The sequence below is a fragment of the Pinus tabuliformis genome, chromosome 7, assembly GCF_031772625.1.
Source record: "Pinus tabuliformis cultivar Carrire ecotype Pingquan chromosome 7, CPIR1, whole genome shotgun sequence".
Classification (NCBI taxonomy): domain Eukaryota; kingdom Viridiplantae; phylum Streptophyta; class Pinopsida; order Pinales; family Pinaceae; genus Pinus; species Pinus tabuliformis.
Window position 1 is genome coordinate 722,070,347 of NC_142293.1, and position 21,076 is coordinate 722,091,422.

The following is a 21,076-nucleotide window of genomic DNA, read 5'->3' on the forward strand; positions in this document are numbered from 1 at the left end:
TAAACCAAAAACATTCTTCACTTGTTTCTTACCTGATGCATTCTAGCTGCTCTTCCTTTCCTTCAGAAATCTCCTCAGCTGTCTCTTCAATCCCTGCTCAAGCATCAGTCAGAAATTTTAGAGGGAGAATAAGCTACAGGAAATCCTATAGGATTCCTGTAGCAGCTGATCCCTTTAAAAAAACAAGCTCCATAGACAGGGTCAGTGCAACCACAGGTGTATACAACGTGCAAGGAGTGGTTCCTGATAAAAAAAACACCAGCATAAGGTAGCCAAGCCACCAGTTCAGAGGCCACGAACATCAACAACAGTAGCAATAAAAAAAAAGTGCCAAAGTCTGAGCATGCAGAGCACGCTAGCGACTGATAGGTAAGTGGCTAAACCTGTTCCTCTATTGCATGAGTATTATTTAGGAACTGCATGAACCATTGAGATGGTCACGATTAAATGAAATCGGTGGCCAACTAACTGGCCACCCTTGTTCAGTTCAAACAAGCCTCGTCCAATTCAAACAACAGTTCAGAAGGTGCAATTAGCACGTGTGGTCCGTCAACTCGAGAAGAAAAACTCAGAACTGGTAGTGGTGGAGGCGTATAATGGGAATGATGGAAGTGATGGCAGGTAGGTGACATGAAAAACCATAATGGCACTGGAGTAGGGACCAACGGTCCAGATGGGGATAACGTACCCTTCCTACCACCTCACCTCGTCACCGCAGAACATGCCATCAGCTTAAGTACACTGCGGTAGAAGCCTCCACCACCTTTTGTTTTCATTGGCATCGATGAGTTCTCGGCTGCAACAACTCACCTACCACCTTCAGAACATTAAACCAGTCACTCTCTGCCAATTTTCAAAACCTTCCCTCTTATCGGGCTCTACAGGAGCATTATTGCATTCTACAGGAGCGGAAACACAGTCTACAAGAGCCTTTCTATAGGAAGCCCAGAGAGCAGCTCTGCAGAGGGAAAATTCAAATTTTTTTGCCAAATTCGAGCTCGAAACAAGGTACGCTTGGACAACCCACTCTGCATGTGATATATATACAAAAGGTGGTGGAATTTGAAGCAAAGTATTGGGTTGAAAAAGGAAGGGAAAGTGAAAACAAAAGTCTGCCTGTGTTTTTCTAAATACATACAGTCTCTCCATTTTACACTTTGCACTAAAAGTCTATCTTTTCCTTCCCCGTATTCTCCTGTAAAGAAGGGATGCAACCATAGAAAATCAAGCCTGTTAAAAAAAGAAGAAAAAAAAGAAAAGTGAATTTACATTTGGGAAGTCTGTTTATCTTGTGAGAAAGAAAAAGCACTGGTTTATATACTCTCTGTTTCATCAAAACCTTGATTTCCTCAAACAAGCCTGAGAAGTAAATTCAGGTTGAGAATAGGGTTTGAAGGGAGGGAAATTGCAAATTGCTGTTGTGAAAAAAGAACACGAAAAATTCCCTCTCTGGTTCCAGAAAGACAAACCTCAGCAATTCCTTTGTTCTTGGTCTTGAAAATTTGTTGCCTTCCTCCTCGCCTAAGAATTTCCAGCAGTCACTAAACATCATGATAGGGGGTTTTATGAGAAAGAGCCTCTGAATTCCACCAAATTGCATGAACACCCAGAAGTGGTAACCCTCTTTACTAGGGAAAATTGGATGCCTTTCTTTGAGAAAATACATGGGCATGATGAGGAAGTGACAGAGGAATTTTTAATGTCTTTAAGACCCCATTCAAAAACCCATGCTACAGCCAGTTTCAAGGGTCTAACCAAAGAGCTTACACCAGAATTATAGGTCTTCAACTTGGGCTCCCCTGGAGCAAAGAAGAAAAACCACTAGGACAAGTTGCTAAAAAGACATTTTTCCAACCCGATGAACATCCTGTAGAGGATAAGAATGGGGTTATAAGGACAAGTATACCTCATCCATGGGGTGAGGTTAGCTACCAGATCATGAAATATATCTCCTGTGAAGGAAGATACATTATAGTATATGGTTATCATTTCAGATTATTGCATGAACTAAGATATGGAATGGACCTACCTGCATCTAGAAAACTTAGTCTCCCATATTTCCTCCTCCAATCTTTGATAGAGTGTGGCACCAAGTTGAATGCAGCGGTTCCAGAACAACTGGCTCACCATGGTCTCATTAAATTTCTGGTATAGGATGCCCTCCACACATACACCATCCCTATAGCCTGGGAAATTTTCAGGAACATGTCTAGAGAAGATGACATAAAAACTCTCACTGATGACCTTAGCCCATCTGGCAGTGAAGAGGAAGAGTAGAAAGAGGAACTTGAGAAGGAAATCCATGAGGAAACACAAAATATTCAATTGGGAGAAGACAAAGAAGAAAAACAGAGAGGAGAAGAGAAACAAGGCACCACCACAGTTGAACCTAAAGTAGAGAAGAAAACAACATCAAAAGCAGAGAAACGGAAGAGCACAAGAACTGAGAAGAAGAAGCCCAAGACAACTTAGAAAAAGACTGCCACAGGAAAGGCAGGAACTCAGCAAGAAAAGGAGAAGACAACACCAGAGATAGCAGAAACAAAAATAGAAACAGTAGACACATGCAAGACTGCAGGAGATGAAGAAGAAAATCAGCAAGAAGAAGTGTCTCCCGAGACACTAGTAAGAGAAGCAACAGTTGTTCTTGTTGCACTCAGCACTCCAGCTAAGAAAAAAGGGAAAAGGAAGAGACAACCATCCATGTACTTCAAAGCTTGGAAGAGCACCAGGATCAAGATAGGGAAGCCTCAGCCACCTTCAAAGGAGCCCATCATAATTGAGGATGCACCTACTGTGACAAAGGAGGGATCTCCCTCCAAAAGCCCCATCACTTATGAGAGGGGAAGTCCTAAGACCTCTACCTGGAAGGAAAGAGTCAAGCTAATGGACTCTAAAGCAGTTCTACAGGAGGCGCAGACCTCTCTACAGGAGACATTGGCAAAGCTCAAAGAAACCAAAAAACTTGAAAAGAAGGCAAAAGAATAGACCCAGGAGGAAGGTAAGGAAAAATAAATAGTAGAGCCTGGACCCTAGCCTAACTTAGGCTCCTACTACAACCTTCTGGAGGGTGGGAAGATCATCCCACAAAAATTTGTTGTGCCTCTTTTCTTTGAGCTGGAAAAGGAGAGAGTTAGGACCCATACATGGATGAAGATTGCAAAATCAAAAGGGGTAGAAGACATTGGGCACATGGAAAACAAGTTAAGAGAGATGGGCAGAGAATTGAGCATGGTCAAACATATAGAAAGCATCAGAAGAGTTCAATTAGAGGAAGAAAATGAAATGTTGAAAAAGAAGCTACAAGAAAGGGAACCTCAAGGAGGAAATGAGCTGTCAATCTTAAAAGGACAGCAACAGAAAGAGGGACCCCAGGCAGACAGTTAGGCAGCAGAGAAACAAAAAAAAGAAGAAGAACCACAGATAGATAGTGAGACACTGATGAAACAACAACAAGAAAAAGAATCCTAGGTAGAAACCAAAGTGCTGATTTTGAAAAGGAAATTACAGGAAAAGGAAGCCCAGTTAGCCTGCATGGCCAGCTGGGCAATGGAGGCATTGCAGTGCAAACAACCAGCTAAATCATAAGCACTGTATCTCAAAGATCAGTGGCTCCAATTCCAGATTAAGACACTGGCCCAGAGGGGCAGAATACCATTTCAAGATTATGGCCAATTTATGCATTTATGTGATCATAACTCAGCTGAGGATAAAGAAAAGCTAGTAGAATTTTACCTACACAACATGGCACTTCCTGACATGAATTTATGGGATCCAAATGCTGCATTGGGAGACTTGCAGCTCATGGCTATGGCATCTTGGATGATCCATGAAGAAAAGAGAGCAGTGGAAATCCAAAAAATTATGACAAAAGAGCTAAGTGAACCCCTAATGATTAGAGAAAACCCAGAAGACCCATTAGCTCTCATCTATGCCCACCAAAACCTTACAGCTAATCCTGAACTTCTCCCTGACTATGTTGACAAGCAAGCACAAGCTATTGCTCATTTCGAGGATATGGAGAGATTTTTTGGCGATGATTGCCTTCATGCCTGCATGAGAAGGTGGAATACATTGCCACATAGCCTAAGGACCAGGGAGTATCACTCCACAAAAAAGATGAGGGAGGCCATGAGGAGAGTGCCCCTGTATAAGCACTCAATGCAAAACTTGAAAGCCAACTGGATTGGTCTTAAGTTCAGTCCTCCACTGCTGCTAGGACTGTTGGAAGGAGTTAAGGAGGAGGAAGAATAGAAACAATGGGAGGAAGTGGATAGGAAAGTAGGTTTCCATGATAGAGAGGAAGACATCACATCAAAGGCTTGGGATGTCAGGGAAATAGTTAGAGCCATTAAAGATGAAGAGTTAGATTAGTTGCTCAGAGGATGAGTAAACCATTCAGCAGGGGGTTGATGATGAGCCCCAAAAATGGGTAACTATATGGGCTCATTCTGCCTCTTATTTCGACTTGATCCACCATTCTCATTAGTTTAATGCATGTTTTTGAATATATTTGTGCTAATAGAGTGAATTGGGTTAGTCACTTTGCCATGTAGTCTAATATGTGTTTTATGCAGATTTTTTGGACAATTTTGGACAAAGACAAGGAATTTATGAGCAAATGCCAGCCAAACTCGAGGAAAACAGGGAAGAGGACTTGTAGGGAGGGTGTCTCCCTCATTAATGACCCCTTTCTTTAAATCCTCCATCAGCAACTCGGAGCACAAAGGCCCACACTGATGATTCCAAGGGGCAGCCGAGCAAGTCAAGTAGGACTGTTGTTTATCTTCAGTTATAGGAAGCCGGGTTTCTTGATTTTAGGAGGACTGTTGGGAGTCCCCATTTGTATAAATGAGAAGGCTTCGAGCCTCAGTAGGTTAGCTAGTTCTTAGTAGAATTTCATACTTTTGTGCAACACATTGTTCAGCTTATTCTTGAGTTCTTTTTTAGAACAGTTTATGTGATGTAACTGCTATTTTTGATAAAAGAAGATGAAACAATTTTTGAGCCAGCACTGATCTCTTTCAGAGGGCTGAAGCTCTTGGGTTGGGGCCTAACCCAAGTTTCCTAGCACCTCCTTTGTGTATTTATATGTTTTTTTGCTTCAATTCATGAGTTAATTTCTATTGCATAGATTCATTTTGCTTTATTAGAATAGGTTGCTTTTGATGGTTATCATAGTTGTTTTTGTTTCAGTTGCTCAATTAGGTTGCTGCAATGATAGAATAAGATTCACAAAGGCCAAAAGTAGGTCTTGATCTCCTTTCTCTATTCCTGGGACTATGATTTGAGGTTAAGGCACTACTGCTGCCACCAAAAACACAGTTTTTGCCCTTCCACACAACTGCTAGTGTGACACTTTGATTTGGAAAGATAGATATTGGTTCAGATTCAGTTGCTTAGATCATTTTCTATTCTTTTACCATGGTTCTCTCTGTATGCTTTTTTGTTAATAGGTTACTGTTCAACATTCTCTGTTTATAGATCAGAAATTAGGTCAAGATAGAAAACGCTCTGTTTTCATGTTATAGTAGTTCTTCCTTTGATCAGTTTTTATACAGATCTATTGCAGGACCTCTTAGCTCACCATCCATCCATGCAACATCTAGCACCAGCTCACTTCTCATAGATTTCCTAGCTCATTCGCAACATTTCGCCAATTGGCCCTAATTTCTGCTTTTTCTGCATAAAGTTGTTTTCTTGACATTTGAACAAATCCAACCATCACGTTCATCCCTGATCTTCTTTGACAAGTTCTAGACACCTCAACACCTTCATCCAGCCTTCATTTCCTCTTTCCCATCATTTTTTCACCTTCAAAACTACAAAAATAGCTCTCAACCTCCTCCTGTAGATCCTCCTATAGATCCCCTGCAGCCTCCTGTAGTACTTCCTGTGAGAGATTTTTCGAAGTCTGATCGCTATGGAAGCCTTCAGAAGGGTACTAGGGGATTCTTAGGACATATCCACACCTTCCACACCCTCTACAAAAGCCAAATCCATCTTCCTTTGCCACCAAACCTCTGCACAGTCACAACCAGATAGACCACAAGCATAATAATTTCACATAAAAACACTCAAAAATACAAAAAGATGATTTCTTCTCATTTATTTTCAGAAGTAGCTTGAATAAATGCAATTTACCTTTTCAATATTCAATGGAACTCATTTCATCAGTTTCCATCTCTTTTCTTGCAAAAGTAGGGTTAGTGGGTAAACTAGGGTTTGCCAGGGTTTGCTAGGGTTTGCATTTTTCATTCTCTTTCTGCAAATAGAATAGCCTCTGTAGAGTTAGCTTTCTTTCATCACAATTAAAAGCTTCTTCTCAGAGACTCATAGAAGTTGGCTAAATATCCTAGCGATCTTGCGCCAGTTGATCAAGTGACAGCCTGCGGTAAGAGCTAGGACTTGTGCATACAGCACCGTCGCGTCCAAGTTTGTTACGAACTACTAGGTTGATAAAAGTAAAGAAGGAAGCCCCAGGAGTTGCAGCATTATTGCTACAATACTAGAGCCCACCAGTGAGCATGACCCCTAGTGCAATACATGAGGCCTCCACGTGCACATGAAATTCCTTCTTCCAGTGTGGGAAGACTAGGATTGGTGCGATGACCATTTTCTCTTTCAGCATGTCCAAGCTCTTCTTGCATTCATCACTCCAACAGAACGTAGCATCCTTTTTCATGAACTTGCTATAGTATCCAGTATGCCCTAGAGTTGCACGTAGTTATTTCACATTCCTTGGTGCCTCCAAGTTTATTATCCCCGCAATATTCGCAGGGTCTACCATCAATCCTTGTCTGCATACCACATGACCCAGCAGGATCCCGAAAGGGACACAAAACAAACACTTTTTTAGCTTGAGTGCGAGCTAGTATCTCCAACATGTATCTAACATCAAGCGCAGACTTTCCACATGACGCTTGACCAATCCAAACATTGTCCAATCGTCAAAGTATACCTCCAAAAATTTATGAATGAAGTCTTCAAATGTAGCAATGAATACGTGCGAGAAGATTGCTAGCACATTCTTCAGCCCAAAAGGCATTTCGATGTACTGAAAACATCCCCATTCAGTCACAAAGGTTGTGTTGCTTCTATGCTCAGGCGCGATTTTGATCTAATGGTACTCTAAGAACCCATCAGTGAAAGAGTATGCTTCTTGGCCACTTACATTATCCAGGACCTCGTCAGTGAATGGGGTCGGGAAGGGATCATGCATGTAAGCATCATTTAGCTTCCAAAGATCCACACATATCCTTATTTCTTCCTTCTGTTTGTTTTCCTGAAACACTATCGGGCTTACCCAATCAGATTCTTCTAATGGTTCAATAATTCCTGCCGCAAGCATCTTATCTAACTCAGCACAAACCCTTTCCTTATACTTATGATTATGGTGGTAAGGTCTTTGTTTTACATGTTTCACGTCTGCTTTCAGGGTGATCTACATGACACCTAGGTCCCTTATTATCCCCTTTAAATCAGAAAACTTCGTGGGGAACAAATCCTGATATTCACAGAGGAGCTCAGCGACCTTTTCTACTGTTGAATCATCCCAATAGTCCCCAATCTTTGCAAATTTTGGTTCTACCTCTGTGCCAATGTTTACCTGCCTAGTTTTAAGTGGTGTGGTTATGTCTGGATCCTCTATCTGTGGACCTTCAACCTCATGGTGACCTTCAGTTTTCGGAATATTAATCTTTTTTGGATCCTCATCTTCTTCTTCAGCGATCACGTTATAGCATTCCAGTGCGTGACTCAGCTGGGTAGTCCAATCAAGTTTGACTAGGTCCAAAGGATCTTGCGGTATCCTAAAGATTGCTACTTTAACCTATTGTAGCACCGCATCAATATAGTCAAACCCATCCTCAAAGCTGAAGGTCATTATAAATCCCTGGTGCAATATGTCCCATTCTTCAGTGCCATAACGAAGCTCTGTTTCCAAGTACCAATTCATTGGTATGACATCTAGGGTATGACAAAATAGATGCACCCATTCAGGCTGGGGCTCCAATCCATAAGCCTTGGCCAAGTGATCATGCAGATCATCCCTTCCATCATACTTATCTGTCATTTGCACTTTTGGCTGCCCAAAACGTATTTTCATCATCCTGCTATAGTTGCACCAATCACCGAAATTATCCTTGTGCGCACCCCACCATCTTATGGGCGTAGCATGTAGTACCCAGTCCAATGCCTGGAAGAGATGTTTCTCTGGTACTTCTCTCTCAAATGGATGCAAAAACTGATCAACATCAGTTAGCCCATCACAGTGAGGCAAATCCTATCTTCGGATGATACGCACCGCAACAACTTGGTCATCATATTACAACACAACGTAGATACTTCATGCAGCTGGTTCTGCCAGTGCTCTAATTCTTCGTCTAAATCTGATGTGTAGGAGATTTCGTAGTCCCATGCAATACATCCATCCACTGTTGGATTTACCCAATCCTGGTATCAAGCCGTCATCTTGTAAATCTGGTCCAGATTGTCATCACTTTTATAATCTCGGACGGGTTCTGTATAGTGCGGTCCTTCCGTAGGATCCAACGGGACCACCACACGGAGCAACTTCTTTTCAAATATCATATTTTGCTTCTTCAGGTTGTTTACCCCATTCATGTCAGTGGCCCAATCGATTCCAAGGAGTGCAGGGTAGCGATTGTTATCATCCATAATCTCTATTACTTCAAAATCCGCCAGTGCGCTCACGCCCTCGATATCAATTGTTACCCCTTGCAGCCTCCCCATTGGGATAGTTTTCTGTTGATTCACCATTCTTAACTAGATCAGAGACCACTGATGCGTAAGTCTCCCCATTCTTTCCCAAGTCTATTTTGGGAAACCAAGCGTGTCGGACCCCAGATCCAAGATAACTTGGTCCATTTTGTATTCCCCTATCTGCGCGGTGAGTCTCATTTCACACCCGTCCTTGCCTTGTGCTTGCCAAACTTCCTAACCACACACGGTTCACCAGTAGTGCCATCCTTACCAGTGCATCGATTGATCAGTTCTTGCATACCCTTCATAGCCATACCATTGCGACACAATTTCATGCAAGTCTCCAAGAATGTGGTAATCATGGATGGGTCCATTTCTTCAACTGGTTTCTCCTAACTTCCTAAGGTAGAGGCCTTAGTGAATATTTTCTTTGCATCCATAAATTTTTCTTTTGTGCGCTCCAGATCAAACCCAGTATTTTTTTCTAGTGCTTTGCGGACCCATTCACCTTCTACAGGTTGCTTGGCTTTATCCTCCCCTGTTGTAGTTCCACTTCGTAGCATAATGTTTACCTTAGGGTCTTCATCGTGAGGTTCATCCCTCATTATCTAGAGGTTCTACGTCAGTTGCGGAGGCTGTGGCCCCTTTTCGCGAATATTAGCCAATAAGATTGGGCAATTCTCAGTCACATGGTCAAATTGAGTACAGTAGCAAGATGAAAATCGCATTGGAATTGGATAGTCCCTCACATAGTGTCTCGGGCCTCCGCAATTGTAAGAAATTAGTTGTCCTTGGCCTCTACCAGGCCCTCCTCCACCTTGCGCTCGGGTGTGCCCCTGATACTCACCTCGCATTCCACCAATGCCTTGTTTTGGAGGCCATGTTTCTTCCTACACCCTATATGCAGGTGTCCTGTCCATCATCAATTTGTAACTTCAGCAATTGCGCTCGTCATGACCTATTGATTGATAGAAGTTGTAAAAGAGTTGTTGTGGTGTCTGTATGAATTTCTACAGCAAATGGCAATTGTCGGTCGCATGTTTCCTAGCCACCTAGCATAAAGCACACCATAGTGAAGGCCCTGCACTTGGCCCTACCGCAGCCTCCGGTCGTAGAGGCATTGGTCCCCCTGATGCAACATAGTTCGTAAAGACCAGATAGTGATCTTTGTCATGCCCCTAACCTTTGCATTTTAGGCACCAAACATCTTCGCGCACCTCTATCCAAGCTATTCTATCCTTCTTCAAGCTTTGCATTTCCAGGAAAAGGTTCTGCAACTGTGCATGAATCTATTGAACCCCTAGATTAACATCCTTCATCGGTGTCTCATGTAGCTTCATTGTGATTTCCAGAGCTTCTTCCTGGGTTCCAATCTTATGTTGTGATAGCAAAACCCTTAGGTGGGGCAGGAGCAAGGCTACAGACCATTCACATTGCTGCCCATTAGTTAGGTTCATGTTGGCCTCACAGGTCGTACACTTCAACCTTTGGTCCAAATCCCAGGGCATGTCCCCAGGCTTCATAATGATCTCCTTGAACCCCACAATCAACTGTGCTTGAGACTTAGGTCTACTGAATTCTCTGTTCAGCGCGACCTCGATATCTACCAACATGGACGTTGGGTTATCAGTATTGTACTTAATGTACCACGTTAGTGCACTATCCTTCAAAGCACTAACCAATGTGGCTTTCTTCATTTGGTCATCCGTGATAACCTCGGCTTCCCATACAGCCTTCGCAACAAACCAAAACTTGTTCGGATCTTCATTCCCTACACCCTTGAATATAGGTAGTTTTACAGAGTTCACCATATTGAATAGTGGTGGAGGTGGCGGTGGTGTGGGTGATGGGGTGAGCGGTGGAGGCAAGGATGGAGGTGGTGTAGATGGATGGGATGAGGGTGGAGGTGGTGTAGGTATTCGTGGGAACCCTTGTCTTATCAACTGACTAGTGCTCAGGCAAGAAGTCTACGGTGCTCCTTTGTCATCACTCAAAGGAGGCTCGATCAATGGGCTATACTCAGGACCTTTTCTTCCTCCATCCCTGAAAGATTTTCCACTTCGCGTAGCTCCAAACATCAAGGTAACTACATAACCCATTGTTCACACAAGAGAATATTAATCCAAGTATTTAGTGACTTTAAATAGTTACCTCGTAGTCCTTTAAAGAAGCGGCACTATGCTTCATTGTAACTGACAGAGGTATCAATCGCGAAAACTGTCACAAATCCTCCTATGACGCAGTCGAGCCAATGGTCGACAACATGCACGATCTTATCTTCAAACACTTCCAATCTCCTTACTAACTTCGTTGTCCAAACAATCAGAGTGTCAAGCCTCCACCTTCCTTGGTCGTCTGCCAACTTTGCGATCCACTCGTATAACTCAACTGGGAAGGAACAGAAGAAGATTTTGTGTATTTCTGTGTATAGGTATCTGTCCAACCACTGTTCTTTCATCAATCATGGATTCTTGTTTTCTTGCGCTACGAATTCATGGATATTTCTATCCAACCAGTTTTAGATCTCGTTTTTAGTTGGATTCCAATTATATGACATCACACATCTCGTTATGCAGATCCCAGTCCTGGCAACGGAACCATTTATTGGCTTGATGGGCCCTAACCCAGGTTTAGCGTTAGGCAGCCAAGCAAATCCCTACACTACTGTCTCTTTCGGCATCAGTCCGCAGAGGGCGGATTGAAATCTCACTCGAAGTAGTATGGGGGGATGCAGGAACCAAGTTTCTGCACCCTGAGATGGTTGTGATGTCTGTTTTCTACCTTAATCCCTACCTTTGCGTAGATCAATAAGCCTTTAGGGCTTATCGATGTGTTTCCTATTATGTCTTTCAGATTCTCTGTGAAGTTATCTGACTATCCTTCGCGCAACCCTAAGTAATGATTCAGGCACTTATATGCCTCTGTAACTATGTTACTATCTCATTTCCCTAATTATCTTAGTGGTTAGCTAACTTTACCGTGCAATTAATATTACTCTCACATAAACATATATTATTACTTGCGTTCAAATAACAGTTAGAAATAGATACATTCGTGCACCAATTTAACATTATAATGTAAACCTAGAACTTAACATATCATAATTGGATGCAATAATTAGAGGAAGAAAACACAGTGATTCGAGAATACTTCTCTTTATTTATGATTCAAGTTCCCATTACAGACTCTATCTACCCTACACACACAGCTGTAAGGGTCTGCGCACTCAACTGCGGACTTCCACCCTAGGCCTCTGTGCACTCAGCTGTAGAGCCTCTTCCTACGCAAGACTCTCACTCTTAGGTACCCCAAACTTACCAATGACTCATGACTTCTAACTTACTTACTGTCTTATCTACTTAGATCTTCCAAGGCTTCCTTTTTTATACAATCCCATGGTTTGTGGACCATGGGTAAATCTCCAAAACTGACACAACTTATCTAGATAAGGGTGGAAAACCCTTTTAACTTTAAACCATCTTCATGACCACAAAATGTGGAGACTTTACATTTCTTTACACAAAAGTTTGGCCTTCTGCCCCAAAACTTGGGTGTTTAACCCCAAAATTGACCCCCTAAGGGACCCGTTCCCAACAAGAAACATGATTGTAGGATTTCTGCATAGTGAGAATGATCAGCATGCTACACTGTCTTTTGGTACAAATTTGGTAAAATTTCCTCAAGTATATGTAAGCATGATGTCATTGGGAATATTACAAACTGCAAATTCGGTATTGATGCATGATCTGCAGAGGTAAGACTGTACTCTGAAACTGAAAACCCACTTACCAAACCAAGAAGTAGATCAACCAAGACACAACCCATGGACCAGATATCAATAGCAGAAGTATACTCAGTGGCTCCAAATATAATCCTAGGAGCTCTATAATAACTGGAGAAAATGTATGATATATTTGGTTCACCTTTTACCTTATAAGAAGAGCATCAACATATACATATATACATACATACAGAGAAATGAAGTTCTACATTAAATAGACTCATGAATCAAACCTTAAATCCCAAGTCCTTTGAACAAAATCTAGTATTCTAAACATTACACATTTCATAAAACATTAAACACTTCCATCAAATAATTTAAACCAATTCAGGAATCTACTAGTTACACTTCACCAACAACTCACCAGAGCTTTTGCACTTCCAAAATCACATAACTTTAGCTGATGATTGTGAGGATTGAAATGTTCGAAAAATCATTTTAGATATATTTGACAAGCTCATTGGGGTACAAAAACCATGCTACTCATGAACAATAGAGTACATTAATTGTATAGCAGACAAACCCTCTTTCCAACCACAAATTTGACTAGAATCTAGCAAGAATTTTAGGCATAGTGAAAGTTTTCTATGGTGGAATGATTCCAATGGTTTGTTTTGCCCAATTTTAAATTAAACCACATCATCCAAAACAGTCAGACTTCCAGATCAATCAACACTCTGACTGAATTATACATTAGACTTCGACAAGGGAGGGAATTCTGCTACAGGTTTAGGAAGCTCCTATAAACAACCATTTATCACTAAAGTCTAAGGTCATTTATGAACAACCATTTATCACTAACAGTTGGCATAAATAAAATTTTAAATTATTTTGTGCTTATACACTAGCATACAAAGTTTCCTTCCAGAACTAAACAAAGGGAAAAAGTAAAAGTAGTTGCAACATGAAAGTAATGGTATGGTCACATACTAGAAGATTTTTAGGTTTCAAATATCTATGGCATACCCCAATAGCATGAATATAGGTTAATGACCTACAAAGCTGGCACCCAACATTTTTTCATAAATAATTTAAGGTAGGAAAAACATCAACAACTGGATCTATTGAGAAAAGACCAAAAAGCAGTAAGTATAGAATCATTTTATTAATTTTTTTAAAGATATTAGGACCTATGAAATATAGAAAAACAAAATGCACAATCTAGCTTAAAAATAAGAATCGCCTAACTTGATATGTATATATTACAAACAACAGTTCTTAGATTATTCTACACTCGGTTCCAATGTCAAACTATCTGGTCTACTAATTATCGGGCAAGCATTGTAAGTGATTATGGAAAATATCTCCAAATATTATGAATCGATATCTTTAGCTCTATGATAAATGATTGATAATGGTCATTATTTATCAAAGTTGAAAAATTCAGCTGGGTGAATGAGTTGGTGAGGCCAGAGTGTAAGACCGATTTCGACTCAGCAAAAATTGTTCAAAATAAGGGTTTTCTTTTTCTTATAGACATTTATACAGGATTTTCCAATTGCCTGCCAATTGGACTGGCCAGGGAGCAAATAACTCGCATGTTACAGAATTAAGTGGCTGTCAAAAAGTTCGACTTGCTGGCAAAGAATCAAACTAGATATGACTTAACTTTGCTTGGAAGATCCTGCAAAACATTTTTAATAGCCATAGTTTCTCCCATCTCTATGAATTTCCCCTATACAAGTACAAATTAGCTTGCCCTTATCATCATTAATATAGAAATAAATAGCAAAGTTTGACACTGTCAAACACTAACAACAATTTAACTAGTTTCTAACAGATTTATATCTAACCATTAAATAGAGAAACCAACTAATCACCCAAAATTGGTCAAACAAGTGAGAGAAACCAACTAATCACCCAGACTTGGTCAAATAAGTGAGATTTCATTTTAACAGTTTCATCCATAGCTATGCATTCCAGATCCATATTTAGTTATAGTGGCATGTATGTTGTTAAACTAGGGCAAGAATAGTAGCTATGCATTCTAGATCTAGATTTAGTTATAGTGGCATGTATGTTGTTAAACTAGGGAAATAATAGTACTACAAAACCTGCAACTTTCAGAATTACCATAACCCTGCCATTTTATAAATCACTGAGTTGAACTACAAAGCTTGATTCAGTTATATAACATACTACTGCTGTAATATACACACATTGGGAGATGAAAATAATTTGTGATTCCAAAGTTCTAATTTTGACTGTCACATGATTTCATCCTTTGCACATGTCCTAACAAGATGTTAGTTTCATCCTTTGCACTTCAAATTCAACTTTGACTTGCACATCTGTCACATGATTTCATCCTTTGCACATATCCGGACAAGATGTTAGTTTCATCCTTTGCACTTCAAATTCAAATTTGACTTGCACATCTCTTTTGTAAGTCCACATTCATCTTTTGCTAGAAAGTCTAATTCAAATCCATACATAAATATATTAAGATAGAGCAATACAATAATATCATACCCAAGGCTAGTAAAGGGTATTCTCAAACCTACTAAACACCTCCAGTATTCAAAACAATTGGTCTTACATAAATTACTCCAACATCATAGTTATTCACGCATTGACGTTGAAATGAAGCTGAATTGGACTTCTATTCCTGACTTAGTAGGACACTACTTGGACTGTTCAAAAGTGATTTTTTGAAGTATGACTATTAGCAGTTTAACCATATTACTGAACTTATACAAAGAAACCTTATTGTTTAGCCTTAATATTTTCAAACTGCATAAAAAATAAAATCCTAAATTTTTGGAGTTTGATAATAGTAATTTACATATCGATGTCAAACTGTATATAGGTTTCACACTAATGCTTAGAAGCCCTTTTGGCCCACCCCACAGACTGGGTAGTGATGGTTGGGAATGAAATCTGATCCTGGTGGGATCTTAAGAGAGCCTATAAAGAGAAAGGAAAATCACAAAATTATGTTCCTAGAATACCTTACTTGATATAATAGTAAATACATAAACAAGATTGTAGGGTTTCTACATAGTGAGAATGATTGGCATGCTACACTGTCTTTTGGTACAAATTTGGTAAAATTTCCTCAAGTATATGTTCTTTATCTTTCATATTCCAAACAAGAATGCACTATTAGCAATGAGAAATCTGCATGATACCATCGACTTATGCCAAATTATCCAAAAAGTGGTTGAGTTGTGAGCATTGCTTTCTTACATGAGCTTCTAAAGAAGATTAGGGTAGCTCCCTTAATTTCTGCAAGAAAGTTCTAGCATAATTTAATAAAAACAATACTATTAATAAGACAATCATGGAAAAACCAACATCAAGCAAGAAGCATCATGTTCCTACCCTGTATTTTGCAGTTGAGCAGAAGGGGCAGAGGGCGTCCATTGGGAAAGCGAGCATTGGGATCTCAAAGCTCATCACCTCACTAGAAAATTTTCTCATTGCCTAGAGAAATCACTCATTTCTCTAAACAATTCACAGAGCCTGTAGTTGCACGAGTCTTACAAAAACATGGTATCATGTGTAGCCATATTCATCATGCTATCCAGCCAACAATATTTTCCATTCAATAAATCTTCCCTAACCATCCTAGATCAAATTTAACATTGAAGATGAGTTATTAAGGTTACATAAATACAATCAGATTTGATATGTTAGAACATATTAATATTTATTTACTGAGAGCAGGTTATAGCACTCCAATCACATGGGTTTATCTTTCCTTGGCCAGAGTTAAACTAAAAAATACATGAGCTTGTACGTTAGTTGGGCAGAGTTAAAATAAAAAATTAGTAGATTCATTCTTTGAAGAATCTGAAGCAGGTTACAACACTATAAATCACATGGGCTTGTATTTTCCTTGGCCAGAGTTAAACTAAAAGTTACATGAGCTTGAACTTTACTTGGCCAGAGTTAAACTAAAATTTAGCAGGTTCATTCTTTGAGGAAGATTCTGATAGATTTCTTGAAAAATATTTGAACAACCCAATCCCTTTGGAATGTTGATACGAATGACATAGATTTACATGAAAAATACCTCCTAGGCAAGAGGCTAAGCTACAATCTAGAGTAATATGTGGTCTCATGTAAGGGACTAAGGCTCATTTCTTCTAGAGACCACATGACCCACTAGATGTAGAAATAACGATGACCACAAGGGACATTTGATATCTTGCAAATACCATGTTAGGCCCCTATAATACTAGTGATTCCCCCATTACTGATCTTGACCTTAGGAGGAGGCCCCCAAGATCTAAAAGATTGAAATGGATCTTGGGCAGAGACCCCCAAGATCTGAAAACTTGAATTGCGAGGAGAATTCCCAATAAACAAAACCACAAAGAAACTTTTATTTAAAATAGTAATGGAAATAACCCAGCTAGGGCGATGGTAGCTTATCTCTGAGAAGAGATGTGCGGCTACATGCCTCTGAACTGTAAAAGCTACATTGTGGCGGAAAATCTATCCTTTTACAAAAATGTGACTTGTTCCTTATAGTATTTCTCAGTTTCAATACCACAGGTCAATTCCATGGGTGAATCAATACCATGGGTGAATGTCACAATACCATGGGCCATTACCATGGGTGAATGAATACCATGGGTGGATGTCACTTACAATACCATGGGTGGATGCCATTTACAATACCATGTGTAAATTCCATGGGTCGATGAATAATATGGGTGGATGAGTAGCAAGGGTTGATGCCATTTTCCATTCGGACCATTCCTCCCTCCTTAAGAAGCAATGGTCCCCATTGCGTAAAGTTCCCTCCTGCGAAGCCTGAATATGAAGAGCCACTGAAGATAAGGGTTTTATGTGGTTAACCCAAAACCATGATAAACAAAGATCCGAGGATAAAGATACCCTGTAATGCTTGTGACCAACTGTGATTCTGACAGTGTGCGGCCTAGCAAATGGATTTCGATAAAGTGTTTTATGTGGTTGACCCATAACCATGATGTTGGTTGCTGATGAAGTAGCAGGTGCCTACATAGCCTGGGGTGGGAGGGCACATCTCCAAATCACCCAAGCCGAATGCTATGTTGAAACTATTGAATGTGAAGCAGGTGCCTACTAAAGTGGGGTGGGAGGGCATGTCTCCAATGGAAACCCACTCCGAATGCTACTCCAAAGTTAAAATGGACATAACTCGGCCGATATAACTTAGAATATTTATTATAACCTATTTTTAGAAGCAGAAGGATCATTTTGCATCTTCCCATGAGTTGGAAATCCCTATCTAGACACTCTGAGATTTCAGATTCGTGCTGCAACAGTTCCGCCGTCACAAAATTCTGATGAAATAGCTGATTTTAAATCAACGATATCTCCCACATCCGAACTCCGATTCTACCCATTTTTTTTTGAAATTGGGTGATTTTTCGAGAGGAATCCAGAACTAGTATTTGTTTTTGTAAATTTTGTACCAAATGTTTTAGATATGATCTGCAAAGTCGCTGCCCAAAAAAATTCCTGCAAAAAAATGAAAAAAGAAAAATTCTTCCTGCTTGACCCAAGAAAGTGCTCGGTGGAGGTTGTAGCACATGCCTGAATTTTGTTGAATATTGCTGAAAAATTTGAAACTGAAATATGCATCAAATCCTCATTCCCATGGAATCATAACCTGCTCTGATACCACTGATCTGGATCTTGGGAGGAGGCCCCCAAGATCTAAAAGATTGAAATGGATCTTGGGGGGAGAGACCCCCAAGATCTGAAAACTTGAATTGCTAGAAGAAAAAATAAGGAGAATGCCCAATAAACAAAACCACAAAGAAACTTTTATTTAAAATAGTAATGGAAATAAACCAGCTAGGGTGATGGTAGCTTATCTCTGAGAAGAGATGTGGTTGCTACATGCCTCTGAACTGTAAAGGCTACATTGTGGCGGACAATTTGTCCTTTTACAAAAATGTGAGTTGTTACTTATATTATTTCTCAGTTACAATACCACGGGTCAATTCCATGGGTTAATGAATACCATGGGTGGATGTCACAATACCGTGGGCCATTACCATGGGTGAATGAATACCATGGGTGGATGTCACTTACAATACCATGGGTGAATGCCATTTACAATACCATGGGTAAAGTCCATGGGTCGATGAATAATATGGGTGGATGAGTACAAGGGTTGATGCCATTTTCCATTCGGATCAATTACTATTGTCATTATATATTTTATTGTTATTATTGTGCCCCTATTGTCCTGATATTTTTATTAGTATGCCCCATAGAAACCCACTATTGTTATTTTTGTGCCCTTATGTTATTACTGTTATGTCGACATGATTATATTGTGACCCCTTAGACTCCTATATATAGAAGGGAGGTTTAGTCATTTGTATCTTCTAAGAATTGTTCATTTGTGTAATGTAAAGGAGGTTTCCCCCTGAAAGAGGCTTATTTCTAAGGCGTTGATCTATCTTTTCTATCTTTTTGTGAGCTGGTTTCATAACATTTGGTATCAGAGGTTTGGATTCTAGGGTTTCGCTACTCCAAATAGGTCATCGTGGAATTTTCACTATAACATTTTTTCTACAATGTTTCAGAAGCTACAAAAAAAAACCATTTGAGCCGAAATTGTTCTAAACTTCGGGTCCAAATTTCAGAGCTTGTCTCGCTATATTTGCGGAGATATGATCTAAGGAAGTTAGGGTTTTTGCAGACTCCCGAATTACATTCCAAACAGGTGACTTGGGGAAAATCGTCATAACGTTTGTTTTGAGCATTAGATTGAAATTTCGTAAGAAGTTTTAGAAAGAGGACGGCCTGTAGTTTTCTGTGTATTAGTTTCTGGTACTAAGGTCGAAATAGTGACATGTGGCACGTCATACAAGTTCGCTCTACTGAACTAGTCTATAATCAGGTCACCGTGGGAGATTTGGCATAACTCTTCCTTGGAGAAGAAAATCTTGATCAGACTTGTGGGGTTAGAAAGAGGACTCAAAGGGCTACTATAGGATGTGATTTTAGATATTCGAGATCCACAATTACAGAGATACGACAGATTAAATATCGAGCTCTTACAAAGTGAAAAAAAAGGTGTGTAGTTTTTTTTTTTAATTTTGCATAAGACTGGTTTGAAAAATTGGTTTGAAGGAATTCAAAGGGAGTAGTGAAGAATTATTAGCATTAATTAATTCTCCAAAGAAAGAAAATGGAAACACTTAGTAAGAAACCTAAAAGCTCTAGCATGACTCGCGAAGAAGAGGAATAAATGCAACATGATATATCAAAATTACAAGACCAAGTACAACAAATTCACTCTCACTAAAGGTAAATGAAGACAAGATGAATGGCGTGGAAGCTAATATGAATGGCATGCAAGTTAAGATGAATGGAGTGGAAGCTAAGATGGATGGCATGGAAGCTAAGATGAATGGCATGGATGACAAGATGGAAGAATTGAAGATAAATTCGAATGAGTTTCTACAAGAAATGGTCACTAATGGTGAAATGGTAGTAAAGGAAACTCATGATGAGAACAAAAGAAATGTTAATCATGATTTCATAGGCTCTAATGTTGGATTGAAGACCCACCATGTTCCAAAAATCGATATGTGGAAGTTTGATGGCAAGGATCTCGGAACATGGATACTACAGATGGAACAATTTTTCGATCTCCATAATGTGAAAAGCACAGAAAAGGTACGTATTGCAACTTTATTTTTGGAACCAAATCAGTTTGTATGGCATCAATGGCTTTGCTCTCGTGAACAAATTGTCACTTGGGAAATTTTTACAGAAGAAATGATAACACATTATGAGGATACAAAAAGCAACACCTTCTTTAGCCAATTGATAAATCTCAAACAAAAGGGTTCAATGATGGAGCACATTGAGGACTTCCAAAAATTAAACGTAAGGGTAAAATATATTCCAGAGGAGCATAGGATTGATGTGTTCGTAGGGAATTTAAAGGATAATATCCAACATGAGGTTCGCCTTTGGCAACCTGATTCATTGGAGAAGGCATTTAGGTTAGCAAGAAAAATGGAAAGCAAAATTATGGCAACTAGGAAGCCTACCACTCACAACTATAAAGATGGAAAGGTTGTTGCCCCTAGCCTTCCACAACCTACAAGGTTGACACCACAACAATTGGAAGAAAAAAGGGAAAAAGGGCTTTGTTACAGTTGTGATAGCAAATACGCTAAAGGTCATAAATGTGCAGAGAAGAAATTATTCTACATAGATTATGAAGAGGAGGAAGAAAAGGAAAAGGAAATGTCAAAAGAAGAGGATATACTCCAAGAACAAACCCTAGATAAAGAAGAGATGAATCCGACCATATCTTGTAATTCATTGGCTGGAATTACCACTCCTCAAACTATCTAGATAGAAGGACATATCAAGAAGAAAAAGGTAATAATGTTGATTGATTCGGGAAGTACCCATAATTTTATTCATTGTAAGATAACAAAGGAATTGAATTGCTTCCTATATCTAGCACCAGAGTGTCAAGAGATGGTTGCAAGTGGAGGAACCATAAATTGCTCTGGAAAGTGCCACAATATCAAGATATCCATGGGATAATATGTATTGAATAGCCCAATGTTTTCCATTCCAATGGGTGGTGCTGAT

At 39.7% G+C, this 21,076-nt stretch overlaps 1 pseudogene; it reads left to right on the plus strand.

Annotated features, from left to right (window-relative positions):
- The first annotated feature begins 596 nt into the window (after positions 1-596).
- Positions 597-21,076, plus strand: part of LOC149249573 (tryptophan aminotransferase-related protein 3 pseudogene) — a 45,594-nt pseudogene continuing 25,114 nt past the window's right edge.